The sequence below is a fragment of the Scaptodrosophila lebanonensis genome, unplaced genomic scaffold, assembly GCF_003285725.1.
Source record: "Scaptodrosophila lebanonensis strain 11010-0011.00,11010-0021.00 unplaced genomic scaffold, SlebRS2 tig00000238-arrow-arrow-pilon, whole genome shotgun sequence".
Taxonomy (NCBI): Eukaryota; Metazoa; Arthropoda; class Insecta; order Diptera; family Drosophilidae; genus Scaptodrosophila; species Scaptodrosophila lebanonensis.
This window is the reverse complement of record NW_022060625.1, coordinates 43,689-62,161: the sequence shown is the minus strand read 5'-3', so window position 1 is coordinate 62,161 and position 18,473 is coordinate 43,689.

Here is an 18,473-nt window from a genome sequence, read left to right as displayed (position 1 = left end):
ATGTTATAAGTTTTCTTATTCTTTGTTATACAAAATGGCAGTATCATTTGTTATTAATTTTAAATTTTAAAATAATAAATCCATCAGCAAAGCCGTGGATTTGCAACGTCTGAAAGTTGCTTAAACAAACGAAGCGAGACACTGAAACATTCCGGGCTCGTTTAAAGTGCTCTTGATATTGTTCCAGTCCGTGTGCAAGTTCATTGCTTCATCCCAATCTAGCTTTTTACGCCAAAGATCTTTGAAGTAAGATTTTCGTCCTCGTAATAATAGGGCGGGGCCTCGCTGCCGTAGTGGATAGCGCACGCGCACACCAAACAAGAGGTCGTGGGTTCGAGCCCCACTCATGGCGAGAACATGACCCCCTAACTTTCTCCTCTCGACAAACTCCGCGAAATACATGCCTTCAACGTCGTGGTCATTTTAATAATTACCACCAAAACACATCCATCCACGCTATCTGGACAGCACCAATAGTAACTCCCCGATGCTTCTCCCCGACGGCGACAGGTGGCAGCCCCACCACTGGGATAAGTCGCATCTGGCCAATCACCAGTTCGATTGACAATTCACTGATTACTGAAACTAATACAAGAGAGGAGGTCTGGAGGTCTGGAGGAGTATGTCGTAAGGCAAAGTTGCTGATTGGTTCTACTTGGTGGACCCAGCGCGATCCTTATTTGATTGCGCCTCAAGCCGACTCATTCCCTCCACATGGGGACCTCTGGTAACATTGGACTAGCATCCGCTGGTGCAATGGCTAAAATGAGCGACGAGCGATGAGGTTGGTGCGCTGGGCTTGGTACCCGCCACTGTAAAAAACGCCAAGCCAATGAAAACGTTGAGAAAGCCTCGGATATGATGACGACCTACGCAAACGTTTTAAGGACCACGATATACGGATATGCACTTGGAATGTCCGAACCCTCCATAGGGAAGGTGCCACTATCCAGCTGGTAAATGTCCTACAGAAATATAGAGCTGACATTACCGCACTCCAGGAAATGCGATGGACTGGACAGGGATGCTCGAAAGTATCTACCCTCGACATCTAATACAGGGCCATATAGAAAAGCGCGAATTCGGATGTGAATTTGCTGTGAATCAAAGACTGCGACATCTTTTCTCCAGGTTCATACCGTTCGATGAACGACTGGCAGCAATCCGCATCAAGGCAAAATATTTCTATATTAGCATTATTTGCGCCCATGCCCCGACGGAAGAGAAAGACGAGTCCATCAAAGATATATTCTACGAGCGCCTGAACATGCTATATGAGCGCTGCCCTCAACATGATGTCAAAATCGTACTTGGTGACTTCAACGCCAAGGTTGGAAGGGAAGGTATCTTTGGTGGAACTGTCGGAAAACACAGCCTACAAGTCAACACGTCCGATAACGGAATGAGGCTGATTGACTTCGCGGCGGCCCGGAATATGGTTATTAGTAGCACCAGATTCCAACATCTCGACATCCACAAGGCGACCTGGCTATCCCCTGATGATTGACGGAAGACATATATCTAGTGTGCTAGATGTTCGCACGATCCGTGGAGCCAACATTGATTCGGATCACCACCTTGTAGCAGCCAAGGTACGCACCCGTCTTAGTGTGCATTATAACGCAAAGGTAGGCACACGAAGAAAACTAGACGTCAGTAAGCTGCAATCACAAACGGTAGCTATCGCCTTCACCTCTAGACTCTCGGATCTGCTTCGCCGAAGCACCTCCTCCGAACCCGAAACAATATGCTCACAGTGGAGTAATATCTCGCACTCTCTCGCTACCGCTAGCAGAGAGGTGGTAGGCTACTACCGTCCCAAGCGAAATTGCTGGTATGATGATGAGTGCCGCCGAGCAACGGTAGAGAAAAACGCCGCGTACCAACGAACCTTACAGTCATCAGCGACGCGAGCTGTTATAGAGCGATACAGGGAGAAGAGACGCCTTTTTAGACGCAAAAAGGGAACAAGAAAGGCGTGAGGAAGAGGAGATAGAAATGTATGGAAGCAGAAGAGATGCCAAAAAATTCTACGACAAGGTAAAGCGTCTTACCGCAGGTTGCAAGCCCGGGCCAACATTCTGCAAAGATGAAAGCGGAAATCTGGTAACAGATGTGAAGGAATCACTAAGACTTTGGAGGGACCATTTCTCTAAGTTATTAGCAGGTGAAGACGACCAAAACTCCGTTGGCAGAGAAATAGTTCTAGCATCTCCAATCGCAAACGATGGCGTTGACATACTGCCACCCGACTATGATGAAGTTTATTCAGTCATATCCAGGCTGAAAAATGGCAAGGCTCCCAGCTCCCATGGACTCCCAGCCGAGCTGTTCAAAACTGGCGGCGAACAGCTGATCGGGTGCATGCATCAGCTCTTATGCAAAATATGGTCGGAGGAAAGTATGCCCACAGATTGGAGTCTTAGTGTAATATGTCCCATATATAAAAAAGGCGATCCTGCAAATTGCGCCAACTACCGCGGTATCAGCCTTCTACCCATCGCATACAAGGTTCTTGCTGACGTAATGTGCTATAAATTGAAGCCGTACATAAACGAACTGATTGGACCTTATCAGTGTGGCTTCAGGCCTGGTAAATCAACAATAGACCAGATATACACATTGCGACAAATCCTGGCGAAAACCCGAGAGAAACAAATCGACACCCATCATCTTTTCGTCGACTTTAAAGCCGCTTTCGACTCGCCTGATAGAACGAAGTTTTTCGCAGCCATGTCTGAGTTTGGTATCCCTGCAAAGCTAGTACGGCTTTGTATGATGACGTTGAGAAACTCTTGCAGTTCCGTCTTGGTAGGAAAGGACCTCTCTAAACCATTCGATACCAAACGAGGCTTCAGACAGGGTGATACCCTATCGTGCGACTTCTTCAATCTTCTGCTGGAAACTATTTTGCGAAGGACCGATGTCAATAGGGCAGGCACTATTTTTTTTATAAAAGTGTCATGCTGCTAGCGTATGCCGATGATATTGACATCATTGGCACATTTCACAGAAATTGAGAGGGAATCGAAAAACATGGGTTTGGCGGTAAACATGGACAAGACAAAATACTTCCTATCTACAAGCAGACAGACGCGGCGTATTGGAAACAATGTCTCTATAGATAGATATGACTTTCAAGTAGTAGAGGATTTTGTCTACCTAACCCTTGCCAACCGGTGCTACTATGGGCTAAGTAAACAGTTCATGAGTAGATCACACTCCCGATTCACTAAGCAAACCCTCTACAAGTCCCTTATCTTGCCTGTGCTTCTTTACGGCGCTGAAGCATGGACATTAACAACACCTGATAAGGCGACACTGGGAGGTTTCGAGAGAAAAATCCTGAGACGAATCTACGGACCCCTAAAGAGATTTACCTCTTTCTCTTTCTCTGTCTTTGTATCTCTCTTTCCCCCTTATTTTTTTTCTTTTTCCTCTTCCTCTTTCTACACCTTACTTTTTCTAATTAGTTCTTAAGTAGAATTAATTCTTCTCTTCTACTTGCTATTTGTTTAGTTTGTTAGGTCTATAATGTCTCTGACCACATTTGGCTGTGAATCGGGGCATAGCTGGCCAACTGGCAAATAAAATTCCCCCAACGTGTCGGAGGCATTAATAGACGTCATTGTATAGCTCTCCCTTAGGCTTTCTTATCTTTTAAGTTTAACTTATAATGTAATACTATAAATATCTTTATTTTACTTTCTAATATTATCAATTATTTATTGACAGTAAATTTGTTGATTTTTTTATAAAAAATAAAATAAAAATAAACGTTGACGGCGAGTATCGAATACGAATGAACTATGAGCTGTATGAGCTATACGGCGACATTGATGTAGTGAAGCGCATTCAGATCCAACGACTGCGCTGGCTAGGTCATGTCGTCCGCATGGATGACAGTGCTCCAGCCAAAAAAGTATTCGATTCGGACTCTGCTGGTGGACGACGCAGAAGAGGGCGACCGTGTCTGCGATGAAAAGACCAAGCTATGCAGGACCTAAATAGTCTTGGTGTGACCAATTGGCGACAGCAGGCACAAGACAGAACACGCTGGCGAGGATTACTCGACGCGGCTAAAACCGACATCCGGTTGTAATGGCCACAAAAGAAGAAGAATACAAGAGAAATAAATCCAAACGGCTCCACTTCGATGACGACCATAGCCATTTCAAAACGGACAAGAATCGGGCAATGGAACGTGAGAACTCTAAAGGAACCATCCAGGCTAGCACAATTTGAAGGAGAAATGGACAAGATGCAGATAGAAATAGCGGGGGTCAATGAGATGAAATGGAGTGGAAATGGGACTACAACAACATCAAACGGCAACATAGTTCTGCGTAGTGACAACAGCAACGGCAGCAAGTACGTGGCCAGGAGGATGAAGACGACACTACTCTCCTGGGTCCCCGTATCTGATAGACTTATTAAGGCCAGGTTTAGATGCAAAGCTAGACACATCACCATCGTGCAATGCTATGCCCCAACAGAAGACGCCAGTGACGACACCAAAGACGACTTCTACGCTGCTCTCACAACTACTCTCACGGAAATACACCGAGGTGACATCACTATTCTCATGGGTGACCTAAACGCGAAAATTGGTCCCAACAACAACCGACTACTGAGATCAGTCATGGACCAACATGGAATCGGGACTCGCAACAACAATGGTGAAAGACTGACAGAACTCTGCCAGACATTCCAACTGGTCATTGGCGGCAGTTTATTCCATCACAAATACACGTGGACATCTCCAAATGGGAATACACGCAACCAGATTGACCACATATGCATAAGCAGGACACTCGCTACTAGATGTACGGAACAAGAGAGGAGCATCGATAGACAGCGTTCACGAGCTGGTCATAGGCGAACTTTCAATTAAGTTGAACCGGAAACGACCACGGATCGCCAACACCACAAACTGACCGCTCCCCCTCAACCTTCACCTATTCGGCGACAACTACATCACTGCAAGACTGGCATCTACATTACGAGCACACCTATCATCGCAACAATATCAACCCTGGGAACAAGCACGCAGGACGCTAAGGATGACCGCAGAAGAGATTATTGGCACGCAACAACGCAGAAGAACCAATTGGATATCTGACAGAACATGGGACCTAATTAGCAGGAGAAACAATCTGAAGGCTATGGCAGACCAAAACAGCCACAATCGTGATGAACATCGCGAACTGTGTAAAGCTGTAAAGAAGTCCCCCAGAAACGATAAGAGAGCACTAATGGATAGATTTGCAAACGATGCAGAACGAGCAGCCGGCGAAAACAACATGCGCTCACTATACCAGATAGTAGCACGAATCTCTGGAAGCTACCAAAGGCAATCCCAACCAGTAAGAGACACAGATGGAAACCTGCTGACCAATGATGAAGCCCAAATAGAGAGATGGTGTCAACACTTCATGGAGATCAGTAACACTGCCACACCAAGCAGTAGTGATGACTTCAGAGGTATTGTACCAACAAATGGGATACTGAGAATCTCGTCCGCAATACCATCAACCAGAGAAATCGGCAACGCAATAATTAAGCTAAATCACAACAGGGCAGCTGGAGAAGACGGCATACCAGCCGAACTCCTCCAAGTTGACACCCATCTGATGGCGGAAATATTGCATCTACACTTTGCGAGAGATTCCAACTACCTGGAAAAGCGGAATCATTGTAAAACTTGCCAAGAAAGGAGACCTTTTCGACTGCAACAACTGGAGAGGAATCGCACTGCTGAATACGAGCTATAAAGTTCTAGCCACACGAACGAACGAGCGTCTTCAGGAACAAATTGAGCCATCAATACGTGATGAACAGGCAGGATTCAGACCACACAGGAATTGCGTAGACCAGGCAAACACACTACGCTTAATTACCGAACAAGCTGTGGAGTGGCGGGCCCCGCTGTACCTCCTGTTCATCGATTTCAAGAAGGCCTTCGATTCAATGGAAAGAGCGGCAATATGGGGCGCACTTGCAAGGAGAGGAGTACCGACCAAAATTATCGCCATAATTAAGGCGATGTATGATGATGCCAACCTGGCGGTCCTGCACAATGGAAAAACAAGTACACCTTTCCAGACAAACACAGGAGTCAAGCAAGGCTGCCCTCTATCGCCACTGCTCTTCAACATCGGGGTAGATGAATTCATGAGGAAAATATGCAAGTCCAAGCGTGGCATCAGGTGGAACTTCAACAGACATCTTGAAGACTTGGACTATGCGGACGTTATCTGTCTGATCTCTCACAGGCTCTGTGATATCCAATCCAAAGCTGATGACCTCGTGGAATTAGCCAGTCGAGTCGGGCTGGAAATAAACACGGCAAAAACAAAAGCGATGTGCTTGAATCCCGCCAGACAAGGAAATGTCAACATATGTGGGAACCCAATCGAGTTTGTCGATAACTTCCCATACCTCGGCACCATTATCTCCAACAATGGTGACGTGAACGAAGATGTATCGAGCCGTCTTACCAAAGACCGAGCAACATTCGGAAGACTATATCGCATATGGAGAAGCAGACAGTTAAGCAGAAAAACGAAACTCCGAATGTTCAATAACTGCGTGAAATCCACATTACTGTATGGAAGCGAGACGTGGCTAACCACACAAAGAATGATCCAACAGCTGAAGGCATTTATAAACAAATGCCTCAGAATTATATGCGGGATATTCTGGCCTAACAGAATATCAAACGCAGACCTGTGGAGCACGACTGGTGAGTCACCAATCCACCTCCAGATAAGGAAGAGGAAATGAGGAGCCCAACGCATTCCAAGTGTTTTGACTGAGTCAGTGCTATCAAATCTAAGTGCCTTTTCTTGCTGAGTATGTGCAAAAAGGTATGGGTGGTTTGACGCCCACTTGGTCAAAGTGAAACCTCCAAGTTGTAAAACTGCCTGCACCTGTTAGCATATTTCTTTTGCCTCCTCTAAACTGTTTGCCACGGTTAGCATGTCATCAACATACAAGTTATTTTTGATGACGTGGGCCCCGATTGGATGAGATGCAGCATAGCAGTTGGCTACACGAATTGCTAAGAACGGTGCAGACGCTGTACCATAGGTTTCAGTGTTCAATCTATATGTATCTATTTCTTGGGCAGGATTTTTACGCCACTGACCCGCCCACACTGTCGTGCTTGTATTTGCCAGAAACGATCCAGCCTACCAAAGTTTTCTGAAGAAGTGGATTGTCTGGACTTAGCTTTATTTGTTCAATACAAAGTTGCTCAAAAATGTCTCGGCTCGAAGCAATAAATCGACCTTGGCTGGCTTGTAAAATTCTGGATCGGCTAAGTCAATTTTGGAAGGTATTTTCCACAGCAGGCACGACATGACTTGGTTGAGCTGTCGAAATCGACCTAAGCATCCAGAAATCTGCTGCAAAGTTGTGCGAATTTAGGCGCGATTGAACAGCCGTTGAAACCTAGTGCTTTATTGCTGATGTCGCCTGGCCAACTGTTACAATGCTTAGTGAGCTATCGATGCGCCTCAAGCGCAGTCGTTGCGCCAAGTCCTCAGACATAAAGTTCACCTGTGAACCTGAATCCAAAAGAGTAGTTGGCCGAATCTATCACTTGCTCACTGGTCAAAACATGGCTGACATAGGCTTCGTAAGATGAGTCAGGAAGGCTGCTAAACGGTTGACATGACAGAATGTCATGGTCTACTGCCTTGCAGTACGAACATATAGGCTCGGACTTTTGTGTACGTGTAGCACATGAAAACGAAGACTTGGTGCTACTTCTAGGAGCCTCTGGTCGTTATTTGACCTTGACTTTAGTTGATTCTTCTGCTGCAAGGTATTGATAGCGGCAGTTGGCTTTAACGCTTTTAAATATAAAGCCTTTGTGCTGTCATATAAGTCTTCCAAAAGTCCCCTTCCATCATTGCTGGGATCGAGCACATCTATGTCTGCTTGAACAGTCATCGGTTTCAAAATGTAATCGCGCAGCAATTCTAAGCGATATTCTAACTGAGTTTTGTCGATAGTTTGGTCTTCAAATGCCGATTTCAAGCGTTGAATATCAGCCATAACCCTATCCAACTTTTGGATGCGCCTCACTAGCTTGCTGTCGACCTTTCCACCTTCCGTATTGACTATTATTTTGGCCGCGACTGTGCAATTCTACCAAGCAGCTGTGTAAAAGTATAAGTATGTAGAAGACGGTCGCTATGTACAAATGTGCGGCGGCAATTGCTGAGTTCAACGCCCTAAATATGAAAGCTCTAATACGAAAGCAGCCGCGACCAACGCAAGTGACAAGTGCAGCGCAATTGGCATACGAATAACGGACAACAGCTAATAGGCAGCCCGCTCTATGTATATGCAATTGCCTATGTACTTGCAGATGCCGAATCCGTCAAAGCGGCAGAACGATCAAAGTGCAGTCGCGAAACACACCAGCTGTGACTATTGCACATCTACCAACAACAATGCTACATTTAGTTGGCGCTAGGCGTGAGAAACAAGATAAGCAACGTAAGAGCCAAGAACCCAATTATGTTTGTATGTTTCTCGCCTCAAACGGCGGTTTATGTTCTATGTCCGATGCGAAAATATGTACATATGTACATACATACGAAATGTTTGTGCATGCAAATTTGTAGAGTGCCAATAACTGAATAATTCTCCGCAAATGTTTTTTTTTTATTGGTGGGGGATACAAATTAATAGCTTTGTGGCTATACTCGAGGGCTTTTCAATTCTTGGCACTTAATACCTGTGAATCTGGCGAACGGTCCATAGGCACTTTCCTTTTAATAATTCAGCAACGGCTCGTCTCATGGATCCAGTAGCTGTCTTCCAAAGTATGCACTCCAGAGACCAAACCAATAGCTCGAGCAAGTAAAGCGCTTTACGCAAATGCCGAAATAAACCGAAAAATGAACTTTCCGCGTAACCGCGCTTTCAAAGAAGCGAACTTGAACGATGTCCCTGCTCGGGCGCCAATGAAAAATCTAGGGGGATTTTCGTAGATATCGAAAATCGAAACGAGAAACTATTGAGACGCGTACAAGTACTGAACACTCGAGCTATTGGCTTTTTAAATGATTTACTTGAAATTGGTCTGCTTCTGGCGACTATATTTTCACAAGTGGCGTGGTAAAACTAAAAATCTAAGTCTAAGGCGTAAGCCGGCGCCGAACTTACTTCGTGTCATCAGTATAAGAGTTTGAACTAACTTAGATTAAGTTCGCGCGCATGCAAGCGCTCTTAGCTTAAGTTCTTATACTAACAATTTTAACATACAACAACTTATAACTATGTGCCAGCTCCAACAGACGCCTTACTTGGCGCAAACACATCGACGCGAAGAGAGATCAACTGAAACCAGACGCACAAATTGGTCCTCGTATTTGAAACATATTACCAAAATATTACCAGACCACCCTCCCCTCCTTATCTTTGCAAGACTTCTGCTCCGATGTCGAGAACACCTCCGATGCCGCAAGGTTAAGGAAAGTTCTCTCAAAAACTCCCTCAACGTTGGGGTACCATCAGAAGCCAGCCAAGACTCGGACGACCTCGAGTCAAGAGTCACTTGAGCCGCTTCTATGTACCCACTTTCCCAGCTCCACAAGAATAAGATTGCCCATCAACGCACCAAGTGTTGGTCCACCTCACACGCTGACTGATCTGCTTGTATTATCCGAGAATAATATCAGGTGGGCAATAAAAAGCTTCAAGCCCTATAAATCAGCAGGGCCTGACAACATTATTACGGCACAGCTAATTTACGCAAGAAATATTGCCATCAGATGGCTGACAGATACTTTTACAAAATCCTCCTTACAAGGAGTGTCCCAGAAGCTTGGCTCAGATCAAAAGTGATCTTCTTATCCAAAACGGGTAAAGCCTCACATACCACCCCTAAAGATTTCAGACCCATAAGTCTATCATTTTTCCGTTTGGGCCTCCATTTAAGAAGCGAGATCCCGCTCTCAGAGTTTTCAAGCTTCCAACATGCCACTCTAAAGGCAGATCTACAGAAACGGTACTTCGCGCCGTTACTTCAGGTATTGAAAAGGCCCTCAATACCAAACTTTACAACCTGAATATCGAAAAAAGAGTGGTCCCCTACGTGGTCCATTGCCTATTTACTGCAATTATCAGACCCATACTCTTATATGGAGTATCTATATGGATGGCCATCAGGCAATAAATTCGTTTCTTCAGAGAGTAAATAAAGTTAAACGGCAGGCTGAACTACTGATTTCGGGTGCACTTCGTACAACAGCGAAGCACTACATGCTATTCTGGGAATTCATAATCCACTCAGTCACTGATTATTACACCCCAAAAGAGTAACTTTCACACCATCATTCCCTCTAGGTAAGAATGGGATTCCGGCCCTCCAGGCCCCACCAATTCAATCAAGATCTATACACATGGTTCTAAATTAGACAACCGCGTAGGCTGGGGCGTCACTGTAGGGTGTTCCAGGCCGAAATCTCAGCTATTCAAGAAGCTCTCCTTATACTGCCAAGGGCAGTCACAGACATCAGAGAAATCTGCATATATTCAGATAGCCAAGTGGCAATAAAATCCCTAAAAACCATCGATGTCAGTGGAGACCTGTCGCAAATCTGTGCACGAGATGGCAGTACAGTTCTCAGTCAACCTCATTTGGGTCCCAGGCAACGACACAGACCACCACAAAATCACACTTCAAACGTGGCGCATTCGTAACAAGAAACCGACTTTAGAACTCTGTAAACTGAGCAGAAGCCAATGCTCAGCTGTAATCAGAGTCATCACGGAGCACTGGCTGGCCGCTAGACTAGGACTTCAGAAGTTGTAGAGACGAAGTAGAGGAGTAATCAGTATTCCACCTCTTCTGCAACTGCCCAGCCTTGTTAAGGACGAGACAACGCTTTCTAGGAGCCGGCCTCCTTCCAAATCTTTCGGCACGAGTACACAGAAAGCCGATAGACATTTTTAAATTTATCCGGGCATGGGCATACGGATGGTTGCAACACATGCGCTGAAATGCAGCCAACCACGGGGATACGGGAAGTGGACTTGTCCACGCGGTACCACAACGGAGCAAATCATTTTGTCCTAAGTGAGTCTACCTACCTACTTACATCCAGTTAGTGCTTGTGTGTCCGTATAATAGGTTAATTATGAGGAAAGTTATAGCCATATATATATTCTCTGCCAAAGCTCTGCTCGCAGCAGTTGTTATTGCTGCTGCTTTGGTTAAACTTTGTGCATACACGCGTATATATAAGCATAGGCAAGATGATGTAAATGTATGCTGTTGAAACTGCACATAAGCATGTCTTCACTTATGCATGTATGGATTTATTGAATATTTTTTATTTAATTAAATTAAAAAATGTTAGTAATATAATTATTTGGAATTATTTTTGAAATATTTTCTTTTTGAATTTTTATACTCTGTACATGAAATGTACAAGAGTATATTAGGTTTGCACGAGCTGAAAAATGTAAGAGGGAGAAGGAGGCGTTGCAGACCCCACAAAGTATATATATACTTGATCAGCATGACAAGACGAGTCGATCTAGCCCTGTCTGTCTGTCTGTCTGTCCGTCCTTATGAACACCTGGATCTCAGAGACTATAACAGCTAGGACACCAAATTTTGCACGAAGATGCCTTATGTGTGTACACTGTGCAAGTTAGTTTTTTTTTTGATTTTCCCCCCACTTCCCCCCTATGGGGGTTTTCCCGATTTCCCATTCGTATAATCGCCTATATCTCGGAGACTATAAGGCCTAGGAACACTAAATTTTAGTCCAAGATGCCATATGTGAATACGCAGAAAATGTGTATTTCCCTCCCTCCCCCCTCTCCCATGCAATGGATAACTCCCGTATTTCTTAGAATTTCGAACTCAAACTTGGCAAATACCTCCAGTTAGTGATTAAGTGTGATAAGTCCAAATGCCAAGGCCATAGGCCGATAGGCCGAGGCACACGAGACATACAGAGACACACACATACATGCATAATTATTCTACACATATGAACAGAGTATTTCAAAGTCGGGAATTTAGCTTCTCTTCTTGTTTTTTTTTCTTTTGTGGAAGGTACAGGGTATTTAGGGATTGAGCTCGCTCGATTTTAGCATTCCTTTCTTGTTATTTTTTGTATTATTTTGAAGCGGGCTAAATGGAATAAAGACATTTAACCATTATAAAATTTTTATATCCTGTACCCAAAGGGTGAAAGGCTATTAGTTTTGTGCGAATGTATGTAACACACAGAAGGAGGAGTGGCAGACCCCACAAAGTATATATATTCTTGATCAGCATGACGAGACGAGTCGATCTAGCCCTGTCTGTCTGTCTGTCTGTCTGTCCTGGATCTCAGAGTCTATAAGAGCTAGAGACACCAAGCTTTGCACAAAGATGCCTTATGTGTGTACGCTGTGCAAGGTTGTTTTATGTTTTTGATTCCCCTCCACTTCCCCCTATGAGGGTTTATCCGATTTTCAGTTCGAATAATCACCTCGGTGACTATAAGACCTAGGGACATATGTCTGCCACGAACGAGCGCTCGGTTTTTGCAGGCTAGCTACTAAAACCCGCGGAAGAATTGTTTATGGGTAGCAGCGGGTAGTGAGCACATTTTACAAGCCCTGCTATTTATAGCCTGTACCCAAAGGGTAGAAGGCTATACTAGTTTTGTGCGAATGTATGTAGCAGGCAGAAGGAGGCGTGGCAGACCCCACAAAGTATTACTAGCAGGTCTTGCCCGTCTTTGCTGGGTTAAGTAAAATGTGCTTATAATTCAAAGATTATATACTATATGATATTCTTCTTTCGGCGCTCTCTAAAGTTTTTTAAAGAGTTCATTTTCCAAAAAGCAAATATAGTACAATAAGTACTATGTATGGTTATACGTATATACATATGTACCAGAGAACTGCAACAAGTATCTTCGAGTATGTTCGACCACCCTTGCTGAAAATTCAATCAAATTAGATCTTTGCTTGGCTGCAAACGAGCTCGAACGAGTCAAGTACTCTCAGTATTTTTCAGTATTTACTCAGTATTTACCGGCCTTGACTGGTTTGCTTTCAAACAGTTCAGGCTCGGTCACTTCGAGTATTCTGTTCGTTGCGAACGGGTACCAGCCTTGATTGGGTTGCTTTCAAACACTTCAGGCTCGGTCACTTCGTTTAAGATGACTGGCTCCTGATCGAAGCAAACCAGACTTTGCAGAATGAGCGTTTGATCGAACGAGTATAGTGCCGTTATTTTTCGTGTATTGTTTGGGTATTGCGCGAGCTGTACTCAGGTAATACTCGAGTATAGCGCGGGTTTTACCCAAGCCTGACCGTAGGTACCTGCGTCTGACCGTACAAAAAATTCATCTCTATATATATAAAACAGTTTGTCCTGACTGACTGACTGACTGACTGACTGATTGGCAATCAACGCACAGCCCAAACGGTAAGAAAGTGAGCACTAAGAAGGGGTTTTGGAAAATTCGAACGCCAAAGGGGGGAAAACGAGCTCCAACGTTTGTATGAAAAATCTACAATTTTCATCCAATTAACTTCAAACTTAGTTTGTATACTCTCAAAAAGAATACAAGAAAAACTGTATACTTGGTTTTTCACCATTTTTCCTGGGGCATGAAAAAAGTGGGGTTTTCCGTGGAAAAATTGAAACACAATCAACACCCCACAGCCCAAACGGTAAAAGCTAGGAAACTGAAATTTGGGCTCAAGTATCCTTTCATGGTGTAGATGCGCACTAAGAAGGGATTTTGGAAAATTCGAGCTCCAAAGGGGGGAAAAGTAGCTCCAAAGTTTGTTTGAAAATTCTGCATTTTTGAATCGATCAACTTTAAATTTAGGTTTTATAATCTATAAAAGAATACAAACAAAACTGCATACTCGGTTTTTCAGAATTTGTGTTGGAGCTTGAATCATTGGGGTTTTAATATTTATTCATTTTTTCAAATGAAAAGTTTGTGTTATAAATTTTGTCAGATCGATTTCAAATTTGGGTAATATAATCTACGTAACTAAAATTACAACTTTGCATTTAACGATTTTTAAAATATGCATTTTACAAATGCAGGCAGAACAAACAATACAAAATATCAAACAGTTGGGGACAACTAAGTATACATACACACACACACATACATACATACAAGCAGCTGTTCGTGTAGTTGCGTGCAAACGGTTGAAGTAGCCAAAGCAAAATGTAAGACACTAATGTGTGAATGTTCATTTGTACACATGTATGTACATACATACATACATATGTATAAAAGTACATTCGTCTTGCACTGACAGGGCAAAAAATGTTAATTAATTAAAAATTATTAACATTATAACATAAACATTTTTATGTTATTTTTTCTTTGTTTAGTACATTTGGCATAAGGGGTTTTTAGGACAACGGACTACAAGGGCGTACGCAGGTTGGGCAGGGGGGACATTGCTCCCCTTAGAAAGAATTTCGCATTATGAATTACACCAGCACCATATGTATTACATACGTACATACATATGTACATACGTCTGTATGTATAGTATGTACATACATGTATGTATGTTGTATATTGTATATTGTATGTACATCAATAAGTATGTATGTACATACATTCTTATATACATACATATATAGGTTTGTATGTATGCAGTGGGCCATCGAACACTGTTGTTTAATTGTAATAAATAGTGTTCTATGTTTTCAAATCAAAATTTTTAAAACAACAACAACAACAAGTTGTTTGCATACGCAAAATGCCAAAAGTTTACAGTTACCGTACACATACAAATACATTTGTATGTATGTATGTATGTGTACAGTGAACAATCAAACGATTTTTTTCGATGTATTTGTATTCGACATGTATTACGATATATCAACACAAGTATCGATATTTTCGATATATCGCATTTAATTTTATTATTGGGGTTTTAATATTTATTCACTTTTTCAAATGAATAGTTTGTGTTATAAATTTTGTCCGATCGATTTCAAATTTGGGTAATGTAATCAACCTAACTATATGAACAAATTGGCATTCAACGATTAAAATATAGCAATATGTTTTTTACTTGCCATATATCAAATATCAAATAGTTGGGGACATCGCATACACACACTCACACATACATACAACAAGCAACAGTTCGTGTCTATGTGTGCCCATGCATACATACATATGTACATGCATATGCATGTATGCCTGTATATGTATGTAGCATGTACATACAAAACAACAACAACAACTGCAAGTCATTGGCTCGCTCTTCTTCTTTCGTTGTGACCATTTAATGTTAATTGCAAAGGCAAAACGCCAAAAGTTAACAGTTACCGTCGCTAGGCTAGTCAATAAATAATTAGATTTTGTTATTTAAATATTCTGCTTATTGCATTCAAACTTCGATATTTTGATGGTATCGGTGGCTTCAACTATCGAAAGTTTTACTCTAGCAAATTCAGATGAGAATTGTCAGTGCTTTTTGATCGTGGCTTATCGCTGCACGGCATTGACACGAGTGCCGTGTTTCATATTCCGAGTTTGTGCGTGACCGTATTGACTCAATATGGCACGAAAATGCTCAAATGTGCATTTAAAATTAGGATACACCCTTATAATTATTCCCCTTTTTTGCACATAGTCTATCTTAAAACGTTGCGTTATCTCTATATATAAAACAGTTTGTCCTGACTAATTGGTGATCAACGCACAGCCCAAACGGTAAAAGATGAAATTTGGACTCAAGTATCCTTTCATAGTATCCATCATAGTGTAGGAGCACACTAAGAATGGCTTTTGGAAAATTCTAGCTCCAAAGGGGGGAAAACGAGCTTTAAAAAATATTAGTTATAGTGGTCATGTTCGTTTAACGAAATAGTTTGTCAAGATCAAAAATGTAACGGACTACTGAACAATTTTTTGTCAAGAACAGAAAATGTTCATTTAAATACCTTAAATGCCTTCCTACTGGTAACTTATAAGGTGAAAACATATGGGTAGGTTATGCACACACAAAATAAATACAATTGGAAACATTATATTGAGCCGGGTTAAGTCGGGCAATACCTTCTAGTGTATGTATATATGTATGTATGTGCGTGTATGTAATGTTTGTAATTATGCGGAAACATGTGTAGGTATGTATTTTAAATAAATATGTATAAATAAAAATATGTATAAATTTGATAAATATGTACCATGATGATAAAATAAGGAAATCAAATTTCTTAAAGTAAACAAATTAATATAAATTTAAATAGCATAACTTTTTTAATTTAAATAAAAAAGAAGGTATTTCTTTTCGCTAACAGATTTGTTGGCTTCTTTAATTTATATGCATATACATACTTGTATATGAAGTTACTATTGAACTAATAGCCGAAAAAACAATAGAAAAAGCAAGTGCACGTGCATCCGCCGATATCATTGGTCATTTCGGTCATGCGGGCATGACTGTAAATACGACGTTCGATCATTTCTTGCACGCAGGCAAAAAGTTTCGGTCACAACCGCTCACTTCTGAGTCTTTGCAGTTGTGAGTCGAACTGACTGGTTGGTGAGCGTTCGTTCACAACCGGTCCTTGCTTGCACGCAGGCAAAAAGTTTCGGTCACAACCGCTCACTTCTGAGTTTTTGCAGTTGTGAGTCGAACTGACTGGTTGGTGAGGGTTCGTTTAAAACCAATCATTGCTTGCATTCATGCAAGAAGTTTCGGACACAACCGCTCACTTCTGAGTTTTTGCAGTTTTGATTCGAACTGAGTGTTCGTTGAGGGCTCGTTCGCAACCAGTCATTGCTTGTCACTATACCCAAATGAAATAATCATACCCATAGTAAATACTCGAGTGTGACCGAAAATGTAGTACTCGTTGCAGTTCTCTGATATGTACATATTTTCGTTACGCACCGGGTGGACTGCCAGTCCTGACTTAACTGTGTGCTTCCTCAGCACGTTGTACGCACGGTCGAGTTATCCCCGAAAAGTCCGACGCGGAACATTTAATTTTGATTTATAAATCAGGACGTCCCGCCAAAATTGGAGCGTTCGACAACGCTGATATGTACATACATTTAAATTTTTCATGCAGGCGTTATCCGCCTATATACTTGTACATACATACATATGTTAGAGTAATATTCTCCATTGCGTAGATTTATAGCGCGTAGCGAGTTTCGATGCGTATGCAAGGCGACTCAAGAACAAACTGCCTACAACGCTCTTCTTTTTCCCTTCGCATACCATCGAACAAACTTTCGGCGACAGCGTTGCTGTTTGTTATTGAATTTTAAATGAAACATTACTTAATTTTCTTACTTGCTTAAATTTCTTACGTAATGATTTTTTTTTTTTAACATATGTAAATGTTTTTTTAATTCATAATTCATTTAACACATTTGATATTCAATTTTTGGTTCCATACTTAATAAGCTTATACAGATTTCTTTTCTTTAAATCAAACACAAATAATTCAATTCACTTTTTACTATTGACATTATCATTTATCCATCAGATTTCATATCATTCTATCTAATGCGCTACACGGCATGACCAAAACTTTTGTTTTGCACTTGTGCTTGTATTTTGACCAATATTCAAGGTTTGATAATCAGCCCTTCAGGCAGCAGTACTGTCTCTTTCAACAGCTTCACCCTCACTGGTGTTCTCTTTACTGTCTCTTTAAATAGTTTCCATTTCAATCTCTACATTCATTCTCATCACAACATTCCAACTCAGCTGGTACTTGCCCATCTGGCAGTTTTCTTAAATCATCGTGCGCATACTTACTATATTTTCTATTACTCGTCAATGACCTGAGCATATTATCTATCACTGTCTAACAGTTCAGTTATTTGAAACGGCCCTCTAAACTTTGGACTTGACTTTGTTTGGTGCCTCTCTTCATTTTTTAATAACACAAAATCTCCAACCTTGTATCCAACGACTTTACCCTTGTTTTTATCAAACTGCATTTTATTATATGTTGCTGCAGCCGAAATATTTCTTACAGCTTGAGCTCTTACTTCTGTCAAATCAATCTCGTGTGCCGTGAAACAAGGTGGAAGTAATCTCAACGGTCGAGCCACCTTGCCAATGAACAACTCTAAGGGGCTTGTCTTTGTCACCCGATTAACCGTACAATTTAAAGCCAACTGAACCTCACCTACTGCGTCTTGCCAAGATCGGCTGCTAGTCTCAACTGCAGTCAACAAGTTTTTCAACGTGCTCATGACGCGTTCTACCTGTCCGTTAGCTCTACTCGCACCTGTCGCGATTAAATGCAAATTTATTTTTTGTTGTGAACAAAACTCGCTAAATTTAGTGCTGGCAAAACATCTTCCCTTATCCGCTATTATGCGGTTTGGTACTCCAAACAAAGATACGGCCGATTTCACTGCATTTATGCAATTTTCGGCATCAATTTTAAGCGTGTGACTAAGATAGACCAATTTCGTAAATGCGTC